Source organism: Schistocerca cancellata, chromosome 3 (assembly GCF_023864275.1).
Source record: "Schistocerca cancellata isolate TAMUIC-IGC-003103 chromosome 3, iqSchCanc2.1, whole genome shotgun sequence".
Taxonomy (NCBI): Eukaryota; Metazoa; Arthropoda; class Insecta; order Orthoptera; family Acrididae; genus Schistocerca; species Schistocerca cancellata.
The window spans coordinates 413,539,911-413,557,410 of record NC_064628.1 but is presented as its reverse complement, the minus strand read 5'-3'; the positions used below and the strand labels follow the sequence as shown (position 1 = coordinate 413,557,410).

The 17,500-nt window shown below is 55.0% G+C and overlaps 1 pseudogene; it reads right to left on the bottom strand.

Moving 5' to 3' along the window:
- Positions 1-14,921: 14,921 nt before the first annotated feature.
- The window catches only part of LOC126177271 (large subunit ribosomal RNA), a 2,967-nt pseudogene continuing 388 nt past the window's right edge, over positions 14,922-17,500 (bottom strand).

Below are 17,500 nucleotides of genomic sequence, written 5' to 3'. Positions count from 1 at the left end.
AAAGGAATAAACCCTTCTCCCAGTATCCGAGCGATTCCACTCATCCTGCCAAATATTAAGTAATTCATTTCTGATTGACTTAACACTTGTCAAGGGCGCTCCCATTATTTCACGTACCCGCTCAATATTTTGTTTTCGCAGCCAATAAAAGGCTGCTTGCTGTCTAACAATCAAATCTAATGGGCATAAGCCCATAATGACTAACAATGCATCGGTAGGGCTGGTGCCGAAGGCACCAATACACCGTAACAAAATATTTCTTTGTATCCTCCTGACTGACATGGCCGGCCTTACCAGGGCCAATCTGTGGGCCCACACGCTCGCTCCATAGCCCACAATCGGAGCCAACACACAGTTATGATAGAGATGAATTGCTTTCGCTGGCAGGTGAAAGCGCCTGTGTCCAATAGTTATTAATTTACTAAACAGGGCCAAGGATCTAGCCACTACCTGCTCTATATGAACATTGAAATTCCAGCGTTCATCCAGGTATACCCCCAGGTAACGCGCTGAACGTTGTCTTGATACAAAAACATTGTCAATTCTTACGGTTGGATCTCTATTGAGCCTTCCTTTTAACAACATGTAAGATGATTTCTGTGGTGCAACAGTTAATTAAGACCGATTGCACCACCCTTGCAATATCTCCACTGCCTGTCTTGCATGTTCTTCCATTATGGCTCGAGTGTTACCTTCCACCAAGATTACCAGGTTGTCCGCATAAGCCACGACACCCAGCACTGAGGTGTCCCGCTGCAAGGTGTTAAGCAGAGACTCCATATTTATGTCCCAAAAAACAGGACCAAAAACCGATCCCTGGGGGCAGCCCCGAGTGATCCTTTTGGACACCACAGTCCCAGGAGCCGTGATCCTAGCCAGTCTGTTATCACAGTAGGCCTCCAAACAACCATATAGTAGCCAGGGACATCCCATCTCTCGCAACGAAGAGAAGAGAGCCGGCCACCACAGGTTGTCGAAGGCCCCTGAAATGTCCACCATTATCCCCAGAACATACTTTGCACTGGCTGTGTGGACAGTCCGGGCTACCTCATTGATCGCATCCTGAGTGGAGCGACCCTTCCGGAACCCGAACTGCCGATCGCTCATGCCATGCAGAGCTCGATGACTTAACAATCTGTCAGTAAGCAACTTCTCAAAGGCTTTGCCCAGTACATCCAAGAGACATATCGGTCTGTATGACTTTGCCAGCTGCGGATCTTTATCAGAACCTTTGTTAATGATAATCACCTCTGCGATCTTCCACTTTCTGGGGTACACATGTAGTTGCAAGCAGGTGTTGTAAATCTTGGCCAACTCTGGAGCAAGCTGCGGTGCCAGGTACTGCAGGATCTCAGAAGGAATGCCATCAGGACCAGGAGCCGTCTTTCTGGCAAAGGAACGAAGTACAGCCACCACTTCCTCGACAGAGAAAGGATATACATGTATATCATTATAATATGGCTCCATCATTATCCGACGTATGCCCCGTTGCTCGTTTGTGTCTTCGTCTTCCCTGTCGTCCGGGAGTAGTGTCCAGCAAGACACTTGCAGTTTCTTCCCAGGTTGTAGTATGTCTTCCGTCCAGGCATAGTGTGGATAACATAGTTGGCGATCTGATTTTCTCTCTGACCAGCTTATATGGGACCCCCCAAGGGTCCATTCCCAGCTGATCTTTGACAAAAGTTTCCCATGACTGCCTTCGAGTCCTCTGTATCAATGTCTTATATCTTTCTTTAGGGCGACGATAAATCTGTAGATGAAAATCCCTCTCTTCTTGGGCAAAGCTTCTTTGATAGTTACTCCGCGACCTCCTGACAGACCACTTAAGTGCAGTCAGTTCTGGGGACCACGGAGTAGACTGCCTGCGGACAAACCTCGCCACCCGAGGAACCGCCGCAGCAATTGCGGCGTCAATAGCCATAACAATTGCTTCCACTGCCTCTTCCACATCCTCAGGCTCAAGATTAGGTCCCAGCACTGGGGGATGGAATTCACGTGCTAGTCGCTCCCAGTCCGTCCTTAGTTATAACGTACTTCCCAAACGCCAGTCTCCTCCTGGACCACAGTGTCATAATCAAAAAATATACAATTATGGTCACTAATAGTTAGATTATTAGTTACACACCAGTTGCTTACATGAGGCGCTGCTCGCAACGTTGCTAAGGTAACATCGATATTAGAAATTGCACCCGCCCTGCCAGAAAAGGTAGGTGGGTTGCCTGGCTGATTCAACACCACTAAGTGAGCTTCCATTATCACATTCTCGAGTTCAGTGCCTCGCTCGTCCAATTCCTCACTGTGCCACATAGGAGACTTGGCGTTTGCATCCATACAATCACAGGGTGACCTTCTAAAGCTCGTAAAATCCAAGTCAACTGCTCCATAAACGGTGTAATATGCTGTCTAAACTGGCAGTATATGTTGACAATATATACATTATGTGACAGCAAGTTCAATTGAACAACCGTTACATGTTCATTACAGAACTGATTTAAAATTGTTGTTTTAATCATCTTATTTAGTACCACGATTGCACTCATGGGATTCTCCCCAGAGAACGCCACTTGCGCAACCGCAGGAAATCCTGGGATCCGACCAGCACAGGAACCCGGTTCTTGTATAATTATTACATCCAAGTTCTCTTCCTCTGAAATTTTTCTAAGTTCTTGCGTAACCGTGTGGCTACGCATGGCGTTTACTTGCAACATTTTAAACCTCCCCATTATCCAGGGGGATAAAAAACGTGCAACCGACTGGCAGGCCAAGGTTTGGACAAGTCACAGACATTACGGCCGTACATTTTAACCATTTCCTTAAATACTTTTTCAAGGTCAAATTTACGACCTCTTCGTACGTATACTTGTTCCACCAAGATCTTCAATTTTTCCGTTTCAGAGGGGATGTTTGCCGCTTCCAGCTGAATACAATCTACATCCTCCAGAGCTGGGAATGTTATATCATTTCCATAATCGTGTGCCCTACGAACAAGTTGCCTCAATGCAACCGTTAGCAGGCCCGGCTCTTCCAATCTCCCCCCCTGCGGGTTCGGGGGTTAGAATAGGCCCGCGGTATTCCTGCCTGTCGTAAGAGGCGACTAAAAGGAGTCTCACATGTTTCGGCCTTATGTGATGGTCCCCTCTCGGGTTTGACCTCCATTTTTCTAAATTATTCCGAAGAGCGAGCCAATTGGGGAAGGGCGCCTTACATGGTGCACTGTATCCGTCGTGCAATTAGACCTTTAGCCGTCTTTCTCGTCGTTGCAATGGTGTCCCGCTCGTTTTCGATCTCTTGGGCGATTACCACACTGCACTCTGCAGCGTTTCTTTTAACTGCGACGACGACCTTGGCCATTTTTTGCACCTAAGATCCAGCACGGTAGCCAGTCCGTTGTGGTGGGGCCGCCATGTACCCTCTTGGTTGTAGCCCCCTGACAACACAGGGATCGCTCTACTGATGCCTGCGCCGTTAACTCCCCACGTATGCCAAGGAGTAGATGCCCATCGCCCCGGGGCATCGGGACTCCCGGCAATGGCCATCCTGCCAGGTGGCCTTTGCTGTGGCTGGGTGGCGCCCGTGGGGAGGGCCCTTGGTCGGAGTAGGTGGCATCAGGGCGGATGACCCGCAATGAAGCGTGGTACATCATCTCTCGCTGGTGGGCCACCACCAGCAGTCTCTAAGCGATCGAGGTCTAACCTCAACGGCAGGAAATACGATCCACGATCATTTCCCTCCCTGGCCACTCCATGGGAGGAACGTATGGCAAAAGAGGGCAGTGGAGACTATTCACCCCGGTTCCTTGTGTGTACGCGAGTTGATGGGGAATCGTTTATGTCAACCAAGCCCCAGTTTTTTGTGGAGCATTTAGAGGACAAGTTCGGGGAGGTGGAGGGCTTGTCCAAGATGCGCTCTGGTTCTGTGCTCATCAAAACGGCATCCTCTGCCCAGTCACGGAGGTTGCTCAATTGTGACAAGTTGGGGGATGTTTCAGTTAACATCACGCCGCATAAGAGTCTGAACATGGTCCAGGGTATAATATTCCACAGGGATCTTCTTCTGCAGTCCGACGATGAATTACGCGCCAACCTCGAACGACGAGGTGTTCACTTCGTCCGGCGCGTCCATCGGGGTCCGAGGGATAATCAGGTAGCCACCGGTGCCTTCATCTTGGCCTTTGAGGGTGATGTCTTACCCGAAAAGGTTAAGGTGATGGTTTACCGTTGTGATGTGAAGCCATATATCCCTCCTCCGATGCGGTGTTTTAAATGCTGGAAGTTCGGGCACATGTCATCTCGCTGTACTTCCAGCATCACGTGTCGGGATTGTGGACGTCCTTCGCATCCTGATACTCCATGTGCCCCGCCTCCTATCTGTGTTAACTGCGGAGAACACCATTCCCCCTGCTCGCCGGACTGTAGGATCTTCCAGAAAGAAAGGAAGATAATGGAATATAAGACCCTGGACCGCCTGTCCTACACCGAGGCAAGGCGGAAATTTGAGCGGCTACATCCTGTGCCAATGCCAACTAGTTATGCCGCTGCTGCAACACCAGTTCGATCTCAGCTCGGTCAGCATTCACCGGCCCCCTTGGTTGTGGGGGGCACTTCACTCCCTGTTGCTCCTGCTCCATCTACTTCAGGAGCAACACTACCCCAACCACCGGGGACATCTGTTCCCCCTTCACAGCCGGAGAAGCGTGAGCCTTCTTCGGCTCCTCTCGCTCGGAAGGGGTCCCTTGGGGCCCTCCCATCCCAGGCTTTGCCCAGTGCCAAAGTGGACACCCGCAAGGTTGTCAAACAACCACCGGTCGCTGGTCGTAGGGCGTCACGGTCGTCTTCAGTCCCAGAGACTGACCCAGTGAGGCCCTCCCAGCCAGAACCACCTAAGGCTCAGCACGCAAAGCAGTCAAAGAAAAAGGCTCCCAAGCATCCTGAAATTGCGGTGGCACCTGTCCCACCGCAACCTTCTTCCTCTGCGTCCGAGGATGAGGTGGAGATCCTGGCGTCCGCTGAGGACATGGATCTCGCCAGTCCCTCGGATGCGGTGGATAGCTGTTGTCCAGGTGGTAACTCAGTAGCAGCAGGGGCCCCGGAGGCGTAATCTGCCCCCCCAGTCCCTTCACGCCTTTCCCATCCATGGCTAATACCATCCTCCAATGGAACTGCAGCGGTTTCTTCCACCATCTAGCTGAGCTCCGCCAACTTCTCAGCCGTCATCCTTTCCTTTGCATTGCTCTGCAGGAAACTTGGTTTCCAGCAATGCGAACCCCCGCCCTCCGTGGCTATCGGGGTTATTTTAAGAACCGAGCAGCTTATGAAAGGGTGTCTGGTGGCGTCTGCATCTATGTCCTTAACTCTCTTCACAGCGAGTTTGTACCTCTACAAACAGCTTTAGAGGCTGTCGCTGTTCGGGTGTGGACGCCACAGGCTATCACCGTCTGCAGTATTTACCTTCCACCTGATGGTGTTGTCGCACAGCATGTCCTGGCTGCTCTGATAGCCGAACTGCCGCCGCCTTTTTTGCTGCTGGGTGATTTCAATGCCCACAACCCTCTATGGGGTGGGACTGTCTCCGATGTTCGCGGTCGGGCCGTGGAGCATGTGTTGGCTCAGCTCGACCTTAGCCTCTTGAACACCGGTGCTCCCACGCATTTCAGTGTGGCCCATGGCTCGTTCTCGGCCATCGATCTCTCTATTTGCAGCCCTGGACTCGTCCCATCCCTCCACTGGAGGGTGCATCCTGACCTGTGTGGTAGTGACCATTTTCCCATCTATTTGTCACTGCCCCAGTGTCATTCTTCTGGGCGCTTGCCCCGCTGGGCTCTCCACAGGGCTGACTGGGCAGCTTTTACTTCCGCTGCAACCATTGAGTCTCCCCCACAGGGTGACATTGACGAGGTGGTTCGTGTTTTAACCACGTCCATCATTTCAGCGGCCGAGGCTTCCATCCCCCGTTCTTCTGGCCTCCCTCGGAGGAAGACTGTCCCCTGGTGGTCGCCGGAGATTGCTGAGGCTATTCGCGACCGTAGGCGGGCTCTCCAGCGTCATAGGCGGCACCCGTCTCTGGAGACCCTCATCGCCTTTAAGAGGCTCCGTGCCTTCGCCCGCCGTCTTATTGCACGGCGTAAGCAGGAGTGCTGGGAGAGGTACGTCTCCTCCCTGGGCTCCCGTGTCTCGTCCTCGCACGTGTGGTCCCGGATCCGGCGGATTTATGGCTCCCAGACCCCTATCGGTGTCCCTGGGCTCTCCTTGGACGGCGCTGTCTGTACGGACGCTGCCGCCATTGCTGAACGGCTAGCCGCGCACTTTGCTCAGAGCTCTGCGACTGCTTCCTATCCCCCCGCCTTTCGCTCTCTAAAGGAGCGAGCCGAGCGGACGCCGTTCTCATTCCACACGCGTCATTATGAAACATACAATGCTCCTTTCAGCGAGAGGGAATTCCTCGCTGCCCTCGCCGATTGCCCTGATACAGCACCAGGACCGGACTGCATCCACGCACAGATGCTGAAGCATCTCTCCAGGGACTGCCAGAGACACATTCTCGCGATATTTAATCGCATTTGGAGCGAAGGCGTGTTCCCGTCGCAATGGCGAGAGGGTGTTATTGTCCCCATCTTGAAGCCCGGTGCGGACCCACTGGCGGTGGACAGCTATCGTCCCATTACCCTCACCAACGTTTTGTGCAATTTGCTCGAACGTATGGTGGGGCGGCGTTTGTGTTGGGTCCTTGAGTCGCGTGGTCTCCTCGCTCCATCCCAGGGTGGCTTCCGTCGGGGCCGGTCTGCAGTGGACAATTTGGTGCGGCTGGAATCTGCTGTCCGTATGGCCTTTGCCCGACGTCAGCATCTCGTTGCTGTGTTTTTCGATCTGCGGAAGGCGTATGACACCACATGGAGGCATCACATCCTCGCCACATTGCATGAGTGGGGTCTTCGTGGTCGGCTCCCGGCTTTTCTTCAAAGCTTTTTATTGCGCCGCTCTTTCCGGGTGCAAGTCGGTGCCACCTCTAGTCCCTCTTACATAGAGGAAAATGGGGTCCCACAGGGCTCGGTGTTGAGTGTCTCCTTATTTTTAGTGGCCATTAATGGTCTGGCTGCAGCAGTGGGGTCGTCGGTGTCTCCTTCTTTGTATGCCGACGACTTCTGCATCTCATTTAGCTCCACGACTACGGGAGTCGCCGAACGCAGGCTGCAAGTCGCCGTTCGCAAGGCAGCATCATGGGCTCTGACTCACGGTTTTCAGTTCTCTGCACCCAAGACTCGAGTTATGCACTTCTGCAGGCGTCGGACGGTCCACCCTCATCCTGAACTTTACCTCGACGGCCACCTGCTTGAAGTGGTGGACACTTGCCGCTTCTTGGGACTCGTGTTTGATGCCTGACTCACATGGGTTCCTCATGTTACCCAGCTGAAGCAAAAATGCTGGCGGCACCTCAACGCCCTCCGCTGCCTTAGCCACACGTCTTGGGGTGCAGATCGCTGCACGCTGCTGCGGTTGTACAGGGCCCTTGTGCAGTCCCGGCTTGATTATGGGAGCCTGGCCTATGGGTCTGCGTCCCCCTCAGTGTTGAAGTTGTTAGACCCCATACACCACTGTGGGGTTAGGCTTGCCACTGGCGCTTTTCGCACCAGCCCCGTGGATAGTCTACTGGTGGAGGCCGGGGTTCCCCCGCTGCGAATTCGCCGCCATCGTCTGCTCGTCGACTATGCTGTCCACGTTCATTGCTCGCCAGATCATCCCAATCGTCGCCTGCTTTTCCCTGCTATGGTCCTCCATCTGCCCGAACGGCGACCTAGGTCTGGGCTTTCCGTCGCTGTCCGCGTTCAGTCCCTGCTGTCGGAATTGGGTTCATTCCCTCTTCCGCCTCCCTTCCGGGTCCGTGCACCTACGCCTCCCTGGTGTTTGTCCCGGCCATCCGTCCGTCTGGATTTGGCACAGGGACCTAAGGACTCGGTTCCGCCTATGGCCCTCCGTCGCCGTTTTCTTGCTCTCCTCGCCTCATTTTCGGACTGTGAGACTGTCTACACTGATGGTTCCCTGGTTGATGGTCGCACTGCCTACTCTTTTGCTCATGCTGCTCATGTTGAGCAGCGCTCCTTGCCGGCTGGCTGCAGTGTTTTTACTGCAGAGCTGGTGGCCATATTGCGCGCTCTTGAGCATATGCGTTTCTGCTCAGGTAGGTCCGTCATCTGCAGTGACTCCCTGAGCAGCCTTCAGGCCATCGACCGCTGCTATCCCTCCTCTCCTCTGGTGTCTTCCATTCAGGAGACTGTTTCCGCCATTGCCCGTTCTGGTCGTTCGGTGGTCCTGGTTTGGACGCCCGGTCATGTTGGCATCCCAGGGAACGAACGTGTAGACAGGCTGGCCAAAGGGGCGATCGACGCCCCGGCTTTGGAGGTCGGCCTTACGGCTCGCGACCAGCAGATGGTGTTGCGCCGTAAGCTGATTGGGGTGTGGGCTGCTGAGTGGCGTGGCATGACAGCCCCGAATAAACTGCGGGCTGTCAAGGGGACGACCGATGTGTGGCGTTCCTCCCTGCGGGCTTCTCGCAGGGACTCGGTAGTCCTGTGTCGGCTGCGCATCGGCCATACATACCTGACGCATGGCCATCTGTTGCGTCAGGAGGATCCCCCCTTGTGTCGGTGTGGGTCCCGGCTGACGGTCGGCCACATTTTGCTGGAGTGTCCTCGACTGCGCACACTCCGGCAATCTTTTAATCTCCCGGGCACTTTGGCTTTGATTTTATCTGACGATGCCTCCATGGCTGATGACGTTTTAAATTTTATCCGTGGTAGTCCGTTTTATGGTTCGATTTAGGGAGGTCCTGCACCTTTCCTTTTCTGTGTCTTTTGTCCTTGTGTCTGTTGCTGTTCTGGTGTGCCGTGAGGTGGTTGGCTCTTTCCCTTTTTTGTTCTCGTGGTCAGTCAACCAGTCTCCGGCCGTCTTCCTTTCTTCTGTCTCTTTCTGTCTGGTGTTCCTCTGTCCTGTTCTTGTCTGTAATGTTTGTTGCTCCATTTGTGTTCTTTTAGCGCCTGGGGGGACGTCTCCTCCCCCTTTGGTTTTTACCTGCTCCGTGGATTTTCGGCTCGCCTGATTTTGGAATGGGGGACTGATGACCTTCGCTGTTTAGTCCCCCTTAAACATCCCAACAACCACCATCTTCCAATCTCGAAAGCCGCAGCATATCCTCAAAGTCCGTATATACACGACCGGGTCCAACAGCTTTATACAAATTACCAACACTACTACTACCACTACCACAACCACAACCACCACTACCACTATTTACACTTTTTACATTGAACTCTACTTCATTTACATTAGTAACGTCTACATTATTCAAGTTACAGCCACCATCACTTGATACACAGGAAGTGTCCACACCCACATCTTCACCTTTAGCCGACTCCTCCACCGCAGGCTCCGACAGCTGGCATAAAAGCCGGCCCAGAGATTCCTCTAGTCCGACCTCGGTTTGGACGCCAATGTCCACCATCAGAGGACTCGCAGACCCGGAAGGATCTTGTAGATCGACCAGAGAACCTGTGGAAAGAGCTTTACTAATAAGTTTGCCCCGCTCAGCATCTCTTTTAGCTTTACTGGGTGATTTTTTTCCTAGGCACCTTAAGGGTCGCCATAATCAGTTCTTTGAATAATTCTATCTAATTCCTTGGGACCTCCGCACTTCTTCCCTCTCTTTTTACATGGTATACAAATGGGTGGACCGTCCCTTTGTGAGCACTCCTTTAATCATCTTATTTAGTACCACGATTGCACTCCCCTGCCCCTCCCCTGCACAGCCTGCCCACAATGGGAACACACGGCTTGGACCTCACCACAGTATTTATTAGTGTGGTTTAAGTCTTGGCATTTCGTGCACCTGGGTACCGACAAGTAATCCTTTATATTTAAAGCCGAATAACCCACGTAAAGTCTACCAATCCTCGTCAGAAGCTTCCAAAGCTCGGGTGATACTTCAACTACATTATGAACTGTTAATTTATCTCTTGGCCCAACTTTAAATCTCAATTTGAAGTGCCCATCAAATTCCTCTCTCGTCATGGACACGTCAAAATTTTGTGTATAAATGGCATCAAGTAAACTTTCCGCCTCCATGTATGTGGGCACATCGTAAAGACACATCAAAGGACGTCTTTTACGAGGGGGTTCACATTTTAACTTCTCCAATAGCTGTGAATTTTTCAAAATCCTATCACTATCCTCTTGCGAGGCAGTCTCAACTATCAACACATTCTTCGCTGTCCTAACATTGTTAATTTTAATTTTATCTCTCTTAGGGTTGATACATTTCTCAAATTCAGCCTTGACCGTTCTAATGTCTTGACCCGACTTGGGTTTAATGAACACAGTCGGTACAGTTTTCTTTAGATTTTGCTGTATGGTTTCTTTCGCCGACGGCGCCTTAACCACCACAGGGGTACTTGCAACTGTGGCATATGTACGCTGTGCAACCGGTTGATCTCTTAATCGTGCATTTTCTTTTTCCAATTCAAGCAACCTACCTTCCAATTGTGCATGGGCCATTGCCCACCCCGCTACACAGTCCCTAATCTGGTTAATTGCATGATTACTAATTTTCCCATTCTTGACACTACTATCCAATAATTTTAAGAAACGCGCATGCCGCTCAGCGATGCTAATATTCGCATCCAGCGACGAATCTACCTCGAGCACTCGATCACTCTCTTGATTTTCCGCCATATTGCCATGAGAGTGAAAAGAAAGGAGGCCCGTCTCTTTCCCCGGACCGGCCTCTCTGGCATGGGGGGAGGCTAAATGCAGCTCGCTCACCGGCACCGCCCCTTGACCAAGAGCTTTCAACAACTGAGCTGCTAGGTTTAGCGCGCCGTGGGAACAGCGCACTAGTCCTCTTCAAATGCTGCATCATCGAAGTTTTCTCCCGCTCCCTTACCGGCGAATGCCACCCGCATTCCGGGAGAGCGGATTCACCCTCCGTCCTTCGCCCCCTACTAGGCCGAGTTTCCACCAGAAGGCTAAAGACCCGGTCCTACTCAGGTGCCGGGCCGGTCCCCCAGACGTTCGGGGGTCTGGACCCATCTAACCTAACCGGGGACGTGTCACCACGCCCCGGCTTGGCGGATCATGCCCCGGAATTCCAGGGGCAAGGCGGGTGACCTTCGCCGACTTGGGCCAGGATCCCGCCGCGACAAATGCAGCATCCGGAACCGGCGTACAAGATGTTCAGCACGCTGTCGCACCCCAGCCCTTCAGTCGCCCGAAGGCTTAACAGCTGCACCGCGAGAAGGCGGGCGGGGCACTTGGGAAGGAGAGGCTAAGATGTTCGAGACGCAACCTTCCCCCGCTGCCTATTCCCAACCATGAGCCCACACAAATCGGGGCACATAGCATGAGACAGCCGCAGCTAGTAGATAGGGACAGCGGGAATCTCGTTAATCCATTCATGCGCGTCACTAATTAGATGACGAGGCATTTGGCTATTTAAGCCGTCTTTATTCACGTCTACGTGAACATACATAAAGAAATAGATACCCACAAAGTGGGTTTACAAATGACATCTACAAAAACAAACATTAGACAGACAGGAAGAGACGTGAATATAGATGGTGTTGTGCCTGTGGAAAGACGCCAGGCAGCAGCGTAGACGAACATATAATTGGGCCATCACCCAACACCAGTCCGGGGCATCGTGCGCCTAATGGCAGTCATAGTGTCGAACCGCCGTGCCGCCATCACAGTCCCAATGAGTACCCTTGTTGATATCGCCGCAAAGTGGTGGTCCTTAAATCCAAGCTGCCGCAGATCCTGTGCAGATGTGGGTGACCACACCCCCCTCCAGGAGATGGTAGCTGAAGAGGTGGTGATGGTCTTGGCTGCTGGGGTCTGACTCCTAATCGCCTGGTGGACGGCTTCCCTATTGTAAACCGCGACTTTCTGCTGGTGACACTCGTCGATGTCAAGATTGACACCAACCACCTGGGCATCGATGATATAGGCTGCATCGCCACGAACTGCCACGATGTCCGGCTTCCTCAGTCCCTCGGATGTCCTGAGGTGGGGCTCCAGGTGGACATCGAAGCCCCTGCGACGAAGTCCCTGGGCGACGTAAGACGCTAGGGCGTTGTGTCGCTTAACTCGTGCGTCGTGACTTCGGAAGCAGTGCTGGACAACGTGATTTGCAGTTTCCTTAGCGATGCAGCCAGCCCGGCAGGTAGTATCACCAGCACGACCTCGCTGCAACCGTGCCCGGGTTGGAAGGGCATTGATCCTCGTACGGATGCAGGAGATAAAGTCGCGGCCTGTGATCGCTAGTCGAGGATCGTCGACCCAGCGATGCTGCCCTGGTGTTCGGGCAGACTTCTTAAGGGCAGCGCCGTCCACCGACAGATGCAACCGTTCAGCCCACATCCGGCCCATTTGGTTGGAAGTTCTAATGACCGTATTATTACCCCGTAGTTGCTGCTCAAGCCTCCCAATCTCACGCCCCAGAACGTCGTCTGCTGTCCTGTCAGATAGGACACCCAATGCTCGCATCTTTGCGAGCCGGTTCCGCCGCAGAAGAGGCCCTAGCCAGCGCGCTGATGGCACTCCCAACCCCCCAGATGACACAGGGGCATGGAAGTAACCAACAGGGACGTCCGCTGGCAGGCACAACCAAGATCTAATTGCGGCGCGGATGGTGGTGTCCATTGCTGACAGGGCTCCTAGGCGGGTCCTCGAAAGGGCCAAGCCATGGTGTATCCCTGGCAAGACGACGGTTCTGAGGGCGTGCAAACGCTGTTGTGGCTTTAGTGGTGCCTTGGACAGGACGGTCAGCTGTCGCTCGACCTCCCGCCTCGGATGAAACAGACTGCGTCCGCACGTGGAGAACTCCAGGCCAAGATACCGGAAAGTGCTCTCGATCCCCAGGGCTGGGAGGATGGTATACCCAGCCCTGAAGGTCGCAGTGTCGTCGACCTTAACCTTCTTCTCACGGCCAGAAGCCGTCAGGGCGAGAGTGAAGCACTTTCCGGGATTGACTTGGAGACCAAGGTCCCCAAGGGCAGATGTTGCTGCATCAATGAGGTCCTGGAGCCCTCCTGGAGTCTCGGCGAACAGCAGGAGGTCGTCAGCGAAGGCAGCAGCGTTGAGACGTCGTCCCATCACATTGGCACCAATGTAATCTGGGAGGCGAGCAAGCATGAGGTCTATGGAAAGGTTGAAAAGGATAGGAGAGTGTGGATCGCCCTGCCTAACACCCCTTGAAGGCCGCACTGGACCCAGCGAAATCCCAGGACCAGAGATCATCGTCACCCCATCCTCATAGCATCCCAGGACGTATCCAATGAACTCGTCAGGCAGACCATGTGCCCTCAGGGCGGGCCTCAGGGCACCATGGTCTAGCGAGTCGAAAGCCTTGGACACATCCAGGGACGCAACATAGAGGGAGCGACAGTTTGCCCTGGCCTGAGTCATCGCCAGGTCCAACAAGAACATATTGTGCAGCATCCCATCCTGAGGAAGGAAAGCCCGCTGACGCCCGTCCAGCACACAGGTCCGCATCAGACGGCCCGCCAGGATCTTATGGAAGACCCTAGCGAGGACTGAGCAAACCGTGATCGGACGGAAGTCAGCGGGGGATGCTGGGGCGGCCTTCTTGGGCAACAGGGATGTACGGGCTTGGAGAAGACGGGATGGGAGGCGACGGGTCAAGAGGAAAAGGTTAGGGATTTTAAGGAGGACCTCATGGGGTATACGGCGAATCTGGGCCGGTGTCAGTCGGTCTGGGCCTGCAGCAGAGCGACGAGGGGGGAGCGCTGAAGCAACTTCCTCCATCGTAATAGGCGCCCACAGCTGTTCGAAGGGAACCTCGATGGAGGAGGGCAACAGCCGACCTTCCAGACGGTCCACCCGGCCAGATGGTCGCCGGGTGAAAAGGTCCTTCCAAAACTCCACCAACCCAGGAATAGGGGGTGGTGGGTGAAGGAGCGTTCCATCCAGAAGGCCGCTGATGCAGCGAGCAGCGCTCTTTGAAAAGGCCTGCTGACAGAGGGCGTACTCTCTCCTCCGCAGAGCCCGCTTCGTCCCTCGTGGCTCAGACATCCGGCGGGAGGCAACAGGATTTAGCGATGGTTCCCTGCTGCCAATGGCGTCAAGGGCAGCCGAAAGCATGCCCATTATGACTGAGGCCGATGTCGTTGGCCCAAGCGCCAGGATGTCATCGACTGCTCTGTACCTAGACCCAGACGACGGGAGGGCTACCAAGGCCGACCAGACAGCTTGGTCGACAGTATCAACAGCTGCAGACGGAGAGGGGGTGCTGCACAGGAACCGGCAGGCTCCACAGCTGCAACAGATGGAGGCGACCCCGCCCCAAAAGCAGAGAGGGCAGCAACAAACTCGGCGACCTGGTTCCTATAGGCTGTTCCACGACGCTGCCCTTTGACTCGAGGGAACGATTCGGGAACGCCTTTGCAAGCTCTTGATTTAGGAACCGGGTGCCCTTGAGCGTAAGTGCTGCTTCAGAGTGGGCCAGGCGTAGCAGCTCTTCACTAGACCACCTGGCCTTTACCCTCTCGGTGGTCACCTCTGCGTTGGCTGCGGCAGGATGGGCGCGGCGACGATGTACACCGAGACCTGTCTTGGTGGTGAAGGTCCGGTGGCACTCGGGACGTGTGATGGCCGGCAATGCGGCTCGACCCGAACTGGCGGCGTCGGATGCTGACCCAACGACTGGCGCGGCGTCTCCAGCGGGAGTACCGCTACCTGCTTTCTTCCTTGCGTTGGGGCCAGCTGAAACAGGGGCAGGGGGGCGGCAACCCCCAAGCCCCGAAAGTTCACCCCGCTCTGTCTGTCGAGGAACTTTGGAAGAGTTATACCCAAGCATAATCTTCCTAAGAACCTCTCACGACCCCTGCCACGAGAAGGCCAGAGCTAGGATTTCCCACCGAGAGGCTAAGCGAACCATCCTCCACTCGACATCGCTAGGATGCTGAGGAGTGGATAGAGGGGATCCGTATATGACGCATCATGTGAGCATTAAGAGAGTCATAGTTACTCCCGCCGTTTACCCGCGCTTGCTTGAATTTCTTCACGTTGACATTCAGAGCACTGGGCAGTAATCACATTGCGTCAACACCCGCTAGGGCCATCGCAATGCTTTGTTTTAATTAGACAGTCGGATTCCCCCAGTCCGTGCCAGTTCTGAGTTGATCGTTGAATGGCGGCCGAAGAGAATCCGCGCGCCCCCGGAGGACCACGCTAAGGCGGACGCGGCCTCGCAGCAAGGAAGATCCGTGGGAGACCAAGGCACGGGACCGAGCTCGGATCCTGCGCGCAGGTTGAAGCACCGGGGCACGAACGCCGCGCAGGCGCGCGCATCCTGCACCGCCGGCCAGCACGAGGCCGACCAACGGCGAGAGCAGACCACGCCCGCGCTAAACGCCCGCACTTACCGGCACCCCTACGGCACTCACCTCGCCCAGGCCCGGCACGTTAGCGCTGACCCACTTCCCGACCAAGCCCGACACGCCCCGATCCTCAGAGCCAATCCTTATCCCGAAGTTACGGATCCAATTTGCCGACTTCCCTTACCTACATTATTCTATCGACTAGAGGCTCTTCATCTTGGAGACCTGCTGCGGATATGGGTACGAACCGGCGCGACACCTCCACGTGGCCCTCTCCCGGATTTTCAAGGTCCGAGGGGAAGATCGGGACACCGCCGCAACTGCGGTGCTCTTCGCGTTCCAAACCCTATCTCCCTGCTAGAGGATTCCAGGGAACTCGAACACTCATGCAGAAAAGAAAACTCTTCCCCGATCTCCCGACGGCGTCTCCGGGTCCTTTTGGGTTACCCCGACGAGCATCTCTAAAAGAGGGGCCCGACTTGTATCGGTTCCGCTGCCGGGTTCCGGAATAGGAACCGGATTCCCTTTCGCCCAACGGGGGCCAGCACAAAGTGCATCATGCTATGACGGCCCCCATCAACATCGGATTTCTCCTAGGGCTTAGGATCGACTGACTCGTGTGCAACGGCTGTTCACACGAAACCCTTCTCCGCGTCAGCCCTCCAGGGCCTCGCTGGAGTATTTGCTACTACCACCAAGATCTGCACCGACGGCGGCTCCAGGCAGGCTCACGCCCAGACCCTTCTGCGCCCACCGCCGCGACCCTCCTACTCGTCAGGGCTTCGCGGCCGGCCGCAAGGACCGGCCATGACTGCCAGACTGACGGCCGAGTATAGGCACGACGCTTCAGCGCCATCCATTTTCAGGGCTAGTTGCTTCGGCAGGTGAGTTGTTACACACTCCTTAGCGGATTCCGACTTCCATGGCCACCGTCCTGCTGTCTTAAGCAACCAACGCCTTTCATGGTTTCCCATGAGCGTCGATTCGGGCGCCTTAACTCGGCGTTTGGTTCATCCCACAGCGCCAGTTCTGCTTACCAAAAGTGGCCCACTTGGCACTCCGATCCGAGTCGTTTGCTCGCGGCTTCAGCATATCAAGCAAGCCGGAGATCTCACCCATTTAAAGTTTGAGAATAGGTTGAGGTCGTTTCGGCCCCAAGGCCTCTAATCATTCGCTTTACCGGATGAGACTCGTACGAGCACCAGCTATCCTGAGGGAAACTTCGGAGGGAACCAGCTACTAGATGGTTCGATTAGTCTTTCGCCCCTATACCCAGCTCCGACGATCGATTTGCACGTCAGAATCGCTACGGACCTCCATCAGGGTTTCCCCTGACTTCGTCCTGGCCAGGCATAGTTCACCATCTTTCGGGTCCCAACGTGTACGCTCTAGGTGCGCTTCACCTCACAATGAGGACGAGTCGCCCCGGGAGTGCGGAGGCCGCCGCCCCGTGAAGGGCGGGGAAGCCCCATCCTCCCTCGGCCCGCGCAAGGCGAGACCTTCACTTTCATTACGCCTTTAGGTTTCGTACAGCCCAATGACTCGCGCACATGTTAGACTCCTTGGTCCGTGTTTCAAGACGGGTCGTGAAATTGTCCAAAGCTGAAGCGCCGCTGACGGGAGCGATTATTCCGCCCGAGAGCATCCCGAGCCAACAGCGGCGCGGGTCCGGGGCCGGGCCAGGTAGGTCCGTCATCCGGGAAGAACCGCGCGCGCTTGCCGGGAGCCCGAGCGCCCAAAGGGGCGAATCGACTCCTCCAGATATACCGCCGAGCAGCCAGCCAGGACACCGGGGCTCTGCCCAACAGACGCGAACCGAGGCCCGCGGAAGGACAGGCTGCGCACCCAGGCCGTAGGCCGGCACCCAGCGGGTCGCGACGTCCTACTAGGGGAGAAGTGCGGCCCACCGCACACCGGAACGGCCCCACCCCGCGGCGAGTGGAAAGGCAACCGGACACGACCCCGCCGCGGATTGCTCCGCGCGGGCGGCCGGCCCCATCTGCCGAGGGCGGGAGCCAGTGGCCGGATGGGCGTGAATCTCACCCGTTCGACCTTTTGGACTTCTCACGTTTACCCCAGAACGGTTTCACGTACTTTTGAACTCTCTCTTCAAAG